This window comes from Monodon monoceros, unplaced genomic scaffold (genome assembly GCF_005190385.1).
Source record: "Monodon monoceros isolate NGI ecotype Baffin Bay Population unplaced genomic scaffold, NGI_Narwhal_1 Super_Scaffold_16, whole genome shotgun sequence".
NCBI lineage: Eukaryota > Metazoa > Chordata > Mammalia > Artiodactyla > Monodontidae > Monodon > Monodon monoceros.
Window position 1 is genome coordinate 105,661,171 of NW_021703772.1, and position 11,064 is coordinate 105,672,234.

The 11,064-nt window shown below is 35.0% G+C and overlaps 1 non-coding gene across 1 annotated transcript; it reads right to left on the minus strand.

Moving 5' to 3' along the window:
• Nucleotides 1-1,355: 1,355 nt before the first annotated feature.
• LOC114897382 lies at nucleotides 1,356-1,459 on the minus strand. The gene has a single exon (XR_003794105.1). It is a non-coding gene; the product is annotated as a U6 spliceosomal RNA (small nuclear RNA).
• Nucleotides 1,460-11,064: the final 9,605 nt, after the last annotated feature.

Sequence of the window (11,064 nt, forward strand, 5' to 3'; positions counted from 1 at the left end):
CTTTCCTGGAGAATGTTCCATGAGCACTTGAAAAGAAAGTGTATTCTATTGTTTTTGGATAGAATGTCCTGTAAATATCAATTAAGTCCATCTTGTTTAATGTATCATTTAAAGCTTGTGTTTCCTTATTTATTTTCATTTTGGATGATCTGTCCATTGGTGAAAGTGGTGTGTTAAAGTCCCCTATACTATGATTGTGTTTCTGTCAATTTCCCCTTTTATGGCTGTTAGCATTTGACTTGTATATTGAGGTGCTTCTATGTTGGGTGCATAAATATTTACAATTGTTATATCTTCTTGGATTGATCCCTTGATCATTATGCAGTGTCCTTCTTTGTCTCTTGTAATAGTCTTTATTTTAAAGTCTATTTTGTCTGATGAGAATTGCTAGTCCAGCTTTCTTTTGATTTCCATTTGCATGGGATATCTTTTTCCATCCCCTCACTTTCAGTCTGTATGTTTCTCTAAGTCTGATGTGGGTCACTTGTCGACAGCATATATACAGGTCTTGTTTTTGTATTCATTCAGCTAGTCTATGTCTTTTGGTTGGAACATTTAATCCATTTACATTTAAGGTATTTATCTATATGTATGTTCCTATTACCATATTCCTAATTGTTTTGGGTTTGTTATTTTAGGTCTTTTCTTTCTCTTGTGTTTCCTGCCTAGTGAAGTTCCTTCAGCATTTGTTGTAAAGCTGGTTTGGTGATGCTGAATTCTCTTAGCTTTTGCTTCTCTGTAAAGGTTTTAATTTTTCCATCGAATCTGAATGAGATCCTTGCTGGGTAGAGTATCTTGGTTGTAGGTTCTTCCCTTTCAGCACTTTAAGTATATCCTGCCACTTCCTTCTGGCTTGCAGAGTTTCTTTCTGCTGAACGATCAGCTGTTAACCTTATGGGGATTCCCTTGTATGTTATTTGTTGCTTTTCCCTTGCTGCTTTTTATTTTTTCTTTGTATTTAATTTTTGATAGTTTGTTTAATATGTGTCTTGGCTTTTTTCTCCTTGTATTTATCCTGTATGGGACTCTCTTCACTTCCTAGACCTGATTGACTCTTTCCTTTCCCATATTAGGGAAGTTTTCAACTATAATATTTTCAAGTATTTTCTCTTCTTCTGGGACCCCTATTATTTGAATGTTGGTGCATTTAATATCCCATAAATCTCTGAGGCTGTCCTCAATTATTTTCATTCTTTTTTCTTTATTCTGCTCTGCGGTAGTTATTTCCACTATTTTATCTTCCAGGTCATTTATCTGTTCTGTTTCATTTATTCTGCTATTGATTCCTTCTAGAGAATTTTTAATTTCATTTATTTTGTTGTTCAACATTGTTTGCTCTTTTTCTTCTAGTTCCTAAAAATATGGGGCTTCATGAATTTGCACGTCATCATTACTCAGGGGCCATGCTAATCTTCTCTGTATTGTTCAAATTTTAGTATATGTGTTGCTGAATCAGCACTGCAAGTGTACTTTTTTAATACATACAGATGCATATCTATAGATAAGATTTCTATTTTCCCAGGGGGTTCAATTCAGTTTGTGTTTATTTTAATACAGATGTCTATCATCTGTTGTAGGAAAACCATCTGGAAAATAGATTAGGTCTCTCTGAAGTATTTGGGGGACTGAATTTTGGCAATTATTTGTGTGCATATGAATTTTCCTGTGTTAATAAATGTAGTGGAAAGTTCCCTTTAAAAATGAATGAATGGGGCTTCCCTGGTGGTGTAGTGGTTGAGAGTCCGCCTGCCGATGCAGGGGACACGGGTTCGTGCCCCAGTCCAGGTAGATCCCACATGCCGTGGAGCGGCTAGGCCTGTGAGCCATGCCTGCTGGGCCTGCGTGTCTGGAGCCTGTGCTCCACAATGGGAAAGGCCACAAGAGTGAGAGGCCCGTGTACCACAAAAAAAAAAAAAAAAAAAAGAATGAATGAACAAATGAATTAATACAAATTAATAGTAGAAAACTTCCCCAGAAACAAACCACACTTGAGTGAATATTAATTACTTAATGGGATATTTAAAAGCTTATCTGTACATACATAGGATCACAATATCCAAGCTCTCTCTAGTGCTTACCACGCACTAGACTTGGTTCCAATCATCTTATGCAGATTGGAGCCTACTGTGTAAGTGAAGTCACCACCGGCACTGTTCATCCTCCATATCCTTCATGTTTAATATATTGAATAAGTACCATGTGGCCACTAAGGAATGAGCATGGTGAAAAGAGATGGATGGATAAACAGGGCTCATCACAGACAGAGATTTAATCTCAAAAAAGAGACGAGGTGGGTTTTATCCAATAGTTGAGTTTCTCACAGATGGAGAGGAGATTGAGAATATTCCAGTTAATGAAATTGTGGAAAGATACCAATTTCTGTCAGGCATCTTCCTCATCCCAGATGGTAGCATGAACCTTGTGAAAGCCTAAATGATTGGCATGGCTATCTCTATGCCAGACAAGGGCATTTCACTTCTGAGAGTTTAAACACCTTGAATAAAACCGTTAATATTGACAAAAACAGAGCCAGATTTGAAACAGAATCCATAAAAATCCTAACTCTACCTTTTTTGTTAGGAAAAATATTATTATTGCTGGTGGGCTCTATAGTGACTAGAACCAGTCTGTGTCTCAGAGCCTGTGTTTGGTGTAGTTTTGAAACCATGTACAAGCCCCTGTGTCCTTGGTTTTTGAAGTAGAAGGCTGACTCAGGAGCTAATGATTAGAAAAGGTGACAATGTAGAAACAAAGAATAGTTTTTTGGCTGAGAAACTGGTAACAATTTCGACTATAAATCAGCCACATGCAGAGTCACTGAATTCCCAGTTCCCTGAGGGATACAGATAAAGGCCTGACAGAGATTGCTAAGTTGTTTTTACAGGAAGCAGTCCCCCACCAGATGAAAACTACTGACCTCAAGAACATAGACCCTAGACTGGTTGGAACCAGAAGGCTGATGATGCTGACTCCTGATTACCTCACCACGTGCTGATCACACCCTTCTCCTTAAAACATTAGTGTAAGACTCCTCATTACTCGCTCCAGGATGGGACACAGAGTTTTGAGGGCATTATCCTGCTGTATCCTCTTTTGCTTGACAAAACAATAGAGCTCTTCTTTTCTGCTTCACCCAAAACTCTGTCTCTGAGATTCAATTCAGTGTAGGTGCACAGAGGCTGGGATTCCACAACAGTGTGAGCCCTTGGCATGGTGTGAAATTGACTTGGGCCATTCTTGCCAGGCTGCCTAAGAGTACACATAATAGACTCCCTGAGTAAAGGTTTTGTGTGGACAGGGGGTTTGGGAGTGAGAAGGATACGGATGAAAATAGCTGGTTTCTTCTCTGTTTTCTACCTTGTGGTTCTCTCTCCCCCATGTACTGCATACCACAAGGAAGGTCTTTTATGGCTGCTGTGGTTGTTTCGGGCACTTTTGTCTCACATACACTCCTCCACCTTCCCCTCTGCTCTGAAGTTCAGGGTAGCCAACACTTGGTGACAGCACATCCAGTAAGAGGGTGACCTCTGGCAGGTCTTGACCAATGGAGAGCACTGGAAAAATATTAAGACCAAGAGAAAGGGGAAAACCATTGTATTTCTTTCCCTTCTCTTTGTCACAGGTGACAATTCTTCATAGCCCCATCTCCCGTTTAACAGGCCTCCCAGGATTCTAGCCTCTTCCTGGTGACCCAGGATCTTGGGCTCAACATCCCAGACTCCGTCCAGTGCCGCTAGAGGTGTTAATGACTTTCACTGTTGTTAGCCCTCTGGGCTCTTCACTGCCTCCTATCAGGATCTTCAATTCCCTTTGGGTTTGTTTCCTGGTTGGCTCCTGGCAATATGGTTGGAACAGATAGAATCTGCAATGCAGACTGGATTCTGAATGAGAATTCTTTTTGCTTCATGGGTGCTGGAGTTCCCTGAAAAGTGTAGCTTCTTGACCTGTGATGGCTACAAATGTACCCAGTGAGCTCCTGGGCCCGAAAGCCTGCCTCATCAGGCAATTTCTGCTAAGGTTAACTGTCAAGTATCCCTCTTTTCAAGATGACTTAGTTCTTTTCAAAATGCAAGTTTTATTCAAAATGACCCAGTCAAGTTGCCATCTGTGGGATACAAAACCAGCCCATTATAAAACAAACATTTACCTTTGCCCCAAATAGTTAGAAATGCTGCTTGTTCCCGAGAAGGCCCCTTCAGAATCTTGAGTCATCCTCTCAAAAACAGACTTCTTCAAGATTCTGTACTGCATTACTTCACATTCCAGAACTCCAAAGGTGAAGTTCTGGGAGGTTTTCCTTGGAACTCCCCACATGGGTATCAAGGTGCAGGGAAATCACCCATTGTGTTCTTCAAGAGGGGTTGTGGGAGATGTGAGGCCATACGGCATGCTAACAAGACTTCGAAAAACACCTAACATCTAATAGCTGCCACTCTTCTGGAAAAACAGTCAAAGACAAATGAAAAACTGGGAAAACCTTTGCAATAAATAGTACAGATAAGTAGTATCATCTTTAATAAATAAATGGCCATATTAATTAAGATAACTCCTTCATCATTGGTCTAGCATCATTGGTCTAGCTGTGGAATATTTGGCAAATCTTGTTTTGTTCTTAGTCTAAGAATTGTGATCAAAACCAGGAGACAAAGTGTCCCATTCTATCATCCATCCTGCATATTTTTAAATTAATTTCTTGCATAAGTTATATATGAACTATTCAAATAGGTATATAGTAAACTGTATGTATCCTTCCAAGCTTCTTGACCATCCCCAAAACCTCACTCCTATGAGGGTACCCCTTGCTATTGTTTTCCTGTGTCCATCCAGGGATATTCTATGCATAGAATATGAAATGTATGTTTTAAACCAATGTTGCATATTATACTAATAGTTCTATCCCCTGCTTTATTTTTAATTTGTATTGTAGACCTTGGAGGTTCATCCACACCAGAATGTGGATTTCTCAGTCTTTTCCACGGCAACATGATATCTAGTTACATATATTTGTCATACAATCTTCAGACCAATAGTTTATTTATTTAGTTAACATCTTTATTGGAGTAAAATTGCTTTACAATATTGTGTTAATTTCTGCAGTATAACAAAGTGAATCAGCTATATGTATACATATATCCACATATCTCCTCCCTCTTGCATCTCCCTCCCATCCTCCCCATCCATCCCTCTAGGTGGTCACAAAGCACTGAGCTGATAAGTCCGTGTGATGCAGCTGCTTCCCAATAGCTATCTATTTTACATTTGGTAGTGTATATATGTCAATGCCACTGTCTCACTTCGTCTCAGCTTACCCTTCCCACTCCCCGTGTCCTCAAGTCCATTCTCTACATCTGCATCTTTATTCCTGTCCTGCCTCTAGGTTTGTCAGAATCTTTTTTTTTTTTTTTTAGATTCCATATATATGTGTTAGCATATGGTATTTGTTTTTCTTTCTGACTTACTTCACTCTGTATGACAGACTCTACGTCCATCCACCTCACTACAAATAACTCAGTTTTGCTTCTTTTAATGGCTGAGTGATATTCCATTGTATATATGTGTCACATCTTCTTTATCCATTCATCTGTCAATGGGCACTTAGGTTGCTTCCATGTCCTGGTTATTGTAAATAGTGCTGCAATGAACATTGTAGTACATGACTCTTTTTGAATTATGGTTTTCTCAGGGTATATGCCCAGTTGTGGGATTGCTGGGTCATATGGTAGTTCTATTTTTGGTTTTCTAAGGAACTTCCATACTGTTCTCCATAGTGGCTGTATCAATTTACATTCCCACCAAAAATGCAAGAGGTTTCCCTTTTTTCCACAACCTCTCCAGCATTTATTAAAGCCAGTAGTTTATTGATGGACATTTAGATTGCTTTCAGTTTTGCTAATACACATACATACTCAATATGCAACCTGTACCTTTGTTATTAAGCATATCATATTAGCAGGACACATTCATGGAAATCCAAGTGCTGTGCTAAAGTTTATGTGCATTTTAAACGTGTATAAATGTTGTTAAATTGCCCCAACAGAGAGTTACCATGTTACACTTCAGGAACATAAGAGAATTTCTGTTTCTCTATCAAACCATGAAGTGTATTATAAACTTGCCTGAAATTCTATTACTCTAAGTGAAACTGATATCCCATTATAATTTTAATCTGAACATTTCTTATTTTGAGTGAAATTGGGCATTTTTCATGTACCTAACGCCATTCATGTTTCATTCTTTAACTTGTTTATTCACATCATTTGCCATTTTCCTAAGGGGATCATTAAATTGTCCTAATAACTCGTAAGGCTGTTTATTAAAGATGTTATCTACACATCTGTACTATGTATTACAAAGATTTCCCTGGAGTTTTAATTTATCTTTTGACTTTGTGTTTTTAAATGTGCAAAATGCTTTTTAAAATTCGAATTTATAAAACTTCAATAATTTTGAGTCTCTGTTATATTTTGAAAGTTCTTCATGTGAGATCATAGATAACATTTTTACCTAAAATATTAGATAATTTTATTTTTCACGTTTAAATTTTGTTCTATCTGGAATGAATTTTGCTATGTGATGTCTACTCAATGTCTTAACATCATTTATTTGGTAAAGTATCTTTAGGCCACTAAAATTTCATTATCACTTTCATATACTCAATTTCTATATTTATTTAAGTATATTTATGGACTTTACATATGTTCCTCTAGTGTTTTATTTATTTATAGGTTAGCATCCTATTTTTAATTACTGTAGCTATATAGTTGCTGTTGGAATCAGCCAGGGCTAATTTCTGCTCACAACTCTTCTATTATAGCCAGAATTTTCCTGCTTATTAATGAGCTGAGCTTTTATTTATTTATATTTGTTAGGAATAGTTACTCTACTTCTTTAAAAATCCTGTTGTCAATTTAATTAGGAATTCATTACATGTGTATATGGATTTGGGAAAAATTGGAGACTTTATGATATTGTTTTCTTATGTAAGGAGTGAGTATGCCTTATTTTATTTTCTTTTTTTTGTTCCTCAGAATAGAATTTTGAAGTTGTGTTTGTATAGCTCTAGTGTATTTCTCATTAAATTTATTCCTATTTTAAAATTTGTATTTTTAAAAATATTATGAAATACTTTAAACAGAATGATGTATTAACAAACATATTGAACAACAATTTACCCATACCACCCAGCTAAAGAAATGATTCCATATCAATACAGTAGAAGCTTTATGTCAACACTTTTATGTCTAGCTTTTTTCATTTATAGTATTTTTGAAATGTATCTATGTTATAGTAGGTCAGGAGTTGGTTCATTGTTATTGTATGAATGGGCCACATTTTGTTTATCCATTTTCTAGTTTTTGACTACAATGAATAATGCTGCTATGAAATCTGTGTGCATGCCTTTTTGTGGACATACCCACCCCTGCCCCCATCAAGTAACTTCCTAAAAGTAGAAGTGAAAATTTATGTTTAGACTTTTGAAAAATTATCAAATGTTTTCCATTGTAGTTGTACCATTTTACATTCCTACCAGCAATGCACGAAGGTTACAGTTTATCTACCTCCCTTCCAACACTTTGTATTTTCTGTCTTTTTTATGAAAGGCATTATAGTTGATATATAGCTGTAACTCACTGCCGTTTCAATTAACATTTTTGTAATGAATATTGATTTGGGTCATCATCTCATGTGATCATTAGCCATCTGCATATCTACATTGATGAAATCTCTATTCAAATCGTTTGTTCACTGTTTAATTGGGTTGTTGTTTTTGTTATTGAATTGTAAGATTTTATATACTCTTGATACAAGTCAGATATATAATTTGAAAATATTTTCCCCCATTCTTAGGAGACTGTGGTTTGCCTTTTCATTTTATTCATGGTGTCTTTTGAAACACACATTTTTTCTTTCATTATTATGTAGTCTAATTTATGGAATTTTTCTTTTATAGATCATGTTGTTTCTAAGAACTCTTTATCAAATGCAAGGTCAGAACATGATCTCATGTTTTTTTCTGGAAACTGTGTAGTGTAATTCTTCAAATTTGTTTAACTTTTTCAAAATTGTTTGGCTTTTTCAGGTGACTCATAATGTCTCATATATTTTGGAATCAGTTTGTCAATTTTTGCAAAACAGGCTTAATATTTTGATATGGAGTGCATTGAATTTGTGGATTGTTTTGGAGAGAATTGCTGATTTTGAAATTTTTAGTCTTCTAATCCATGATCATAAAAATATTTTTCATTTACTTTTATTTTAAATTTCTCTCAGCAATGTTTTGGAGTTTTTCATTTAGATCTTATTTTATTAAATTTATTTTCAAATTTTTTTTTCTTTTTGGAGGCTATTGTGAATGGAATTGTTTCCTTAATTTTATTTTTGGATTATTCACTGATAGTGTTTAGAAATAAAATTAATTTCACTTTTTATATATTCATACTATATCCTGCTACTGTAATAAACTTGTTTTTTTAAGCATTTTTTCTTATTAGTGTATTAGTATTTTCTACTTACAGAATTATGTCATCTGTGATTAGAGTTTTTTTCTTTCCTATAGTGATGACTTTCTCTCCTCTCTCCTTCCTTCCTTTCCTTCCTTTCTTCCTTCAACATTATTTCACTGCCTAGAACCACAGCATAATATTGACCAAAAGCAGCAAGAGCATGTGTCCCTAGCTTCTTGCTGATATTAGGGGAAAAACATTCAGTCTTTCACCATTAAGTAACATTTTAGCTATGGGATTTTCACAGATAGTCTTTAGGAGGTTAAACAACTACCCTTATATTTCTAGTTTTTTAAGAATTTTATTATGTTTGTATAAACTAGTGTCAATTTTTCTGGATTAATTGAGATATTCATGTGGTATTTTTCCTGCCCTTTATTATATTAACTGTATGTATTATATTAATTGATTTTCAGTTGTTAAACCAACTTTGCATTCCTAAGATAAATTCTACTTGATCATGGTATAAAATTATTTTTATATGTTTTTGTTACTATTTTGTTAAAGATTTTTGTGTCTATGTTCATAAGAGATATTAGTCATAGTCTCCTTTGGTTGTGATATCTTTGTCTGGCTTGTATCAGGGTAACACTGGCCTCATAGAATATGTTGGAAAATGTTCTCTTATTAATTGAAAGTGTTTGTGAATGATTGGTATTTCTTCTTTAAATAGATGGTAGAATATAACACTGAAGCAATCTGTGTCTAAGCCTCTCTTTGGAGGAATATTTCTACTCATTATTTCAATTTGTTTGTTTTCTATTTATTATTTTTCTTTCTACTTTCCTATAGTCTTGAGTCAGTTCTGGTAACTTTTGTCTTCCTAGAATTTATCGATTTCATCTAAATTGTCTATTTGTTGACCTATTTTTTTCCATATTCTATATTCTAAAGGGTTGGTAATAGTTATATTTTTTTATTCCTAATTATGATAATTTCTGTCTGTTTTTCTGTTTTCTTGGTCAGTCTGTATCACACTGACTGTTGGCACACTTTTTCTGTAAAGAACTAGATAATAAATGTTTTATGACTTACAGATCATAGAGTGTCTACTGCAACTAATTAATCCTGTTACTGTAGTGTGAAAGCAGCCATAGACAATACATAAATGTACATTGCTGTGCTCCAATAAATGTACATTGTGTCCTCCAATAATTTTTATTTTATTTTATTTTTGTAGAAAACTGTCCACAAGCCAGAGTGGACATAGTTGGCTGACCCCTGATATAGCTACAGGTTTATGAATTTTGTTGTTATTTTCAGAGAACCAATTTTTAAAATTTCATTACTTTCTCCCTTGTGTTCTATTTTCTTTTCTTTCTTTATTTATTTAGTTAGTTATTTGGCTGCAATGGGTTTTATTTGCAGAATGCAGGATCTTTTGTTGTGGCACACGGACTCTTCATTGTGGTGTGTGGGCTTCTCTCTAGTTGTGGTGCATGGGGTCCAGAGAGTGCGGGCTCAGTAGTTGCAGCTCACAGTCTCTCTAGCTGTGCTGCATGGGCTCTAGAGTGTATGGGCTTAGTTGTCCCACAGCATATGAATCTTTGTTCCCCGACCAGGGAATGAATCTGCATCCCCTGCATAGGAGGGCAGATTCTTAACCCCTGCACCACCAGGGAAGTTGCTGTATTTTCTTTAAAAAAAAAATCATTGATTTCTGCTCTATATTATTTATTTTTTTGCTTGCTCTGAGTTTAGTATTCTCCATTTTCTAGTTTCTCCTGATAGTAGCTTAGCTAACTGATTCAAGACTTTTCTTTCTTCCCATCTAGGCATTTGCAATATAAATTTTCTTCTAAGTACTACTTGCCCTGTTGTCTATATAGGTTGATATATTTTATTTTTGTTACCATTAATTTGAAATATTTTTTAAATTCCCTTGGAATTTTTTCTTGACCCATTGGTTATTTAGAAGAGGATAATTTAATTTCACAATATTTGAGAATCTCCCATATTTCTTTCCATTATTGATTTCTAACTTAAGTCTGCTGTCGTCAGAGAGCATAATTTGTATGACTTCAATATTTTAAAATTTACTTGTTTGTGGCCTAACAAGTAAATTTTCTATGGTCTACCTTAGAAAATGTTCCATGTATGCTTAAAAATACTGCATATTCTGCACTGGATTCAACATTTTATATAAGTTAGGTCAAGTTGGTAATAGTGTTATTAAGCTCTTCTGTGCCCTTGTTAATTTTCTGTCTAGTTGTCATATATCAATTATTGATTGTCATGTATTGAAATCTCCAAGTATCATTCTTGTTTTGTCTCTTTCTTCTTTCAATCCCTCCCATTTTTGTTTCAAGTATTTTGATGCTCATATATTTTGTTATCAGGCCTATGTACATTTATACTTGCTGTTTCTTTCTAATGTATTAACTCTTTTAGGAAAGTTCCTCTATGTCACTAGTGATACTTCTTTTTCTTTTTTTTCTTAAGTCTATTTTGTTTCATGCTAATGCATCCACCTTATTTCTCATATGATTACTGTTTCTATAATATACACTATTCTGTTCCTGGAGTCTAATGTTTGTCCCTTGAAGGCAACTTATATTTG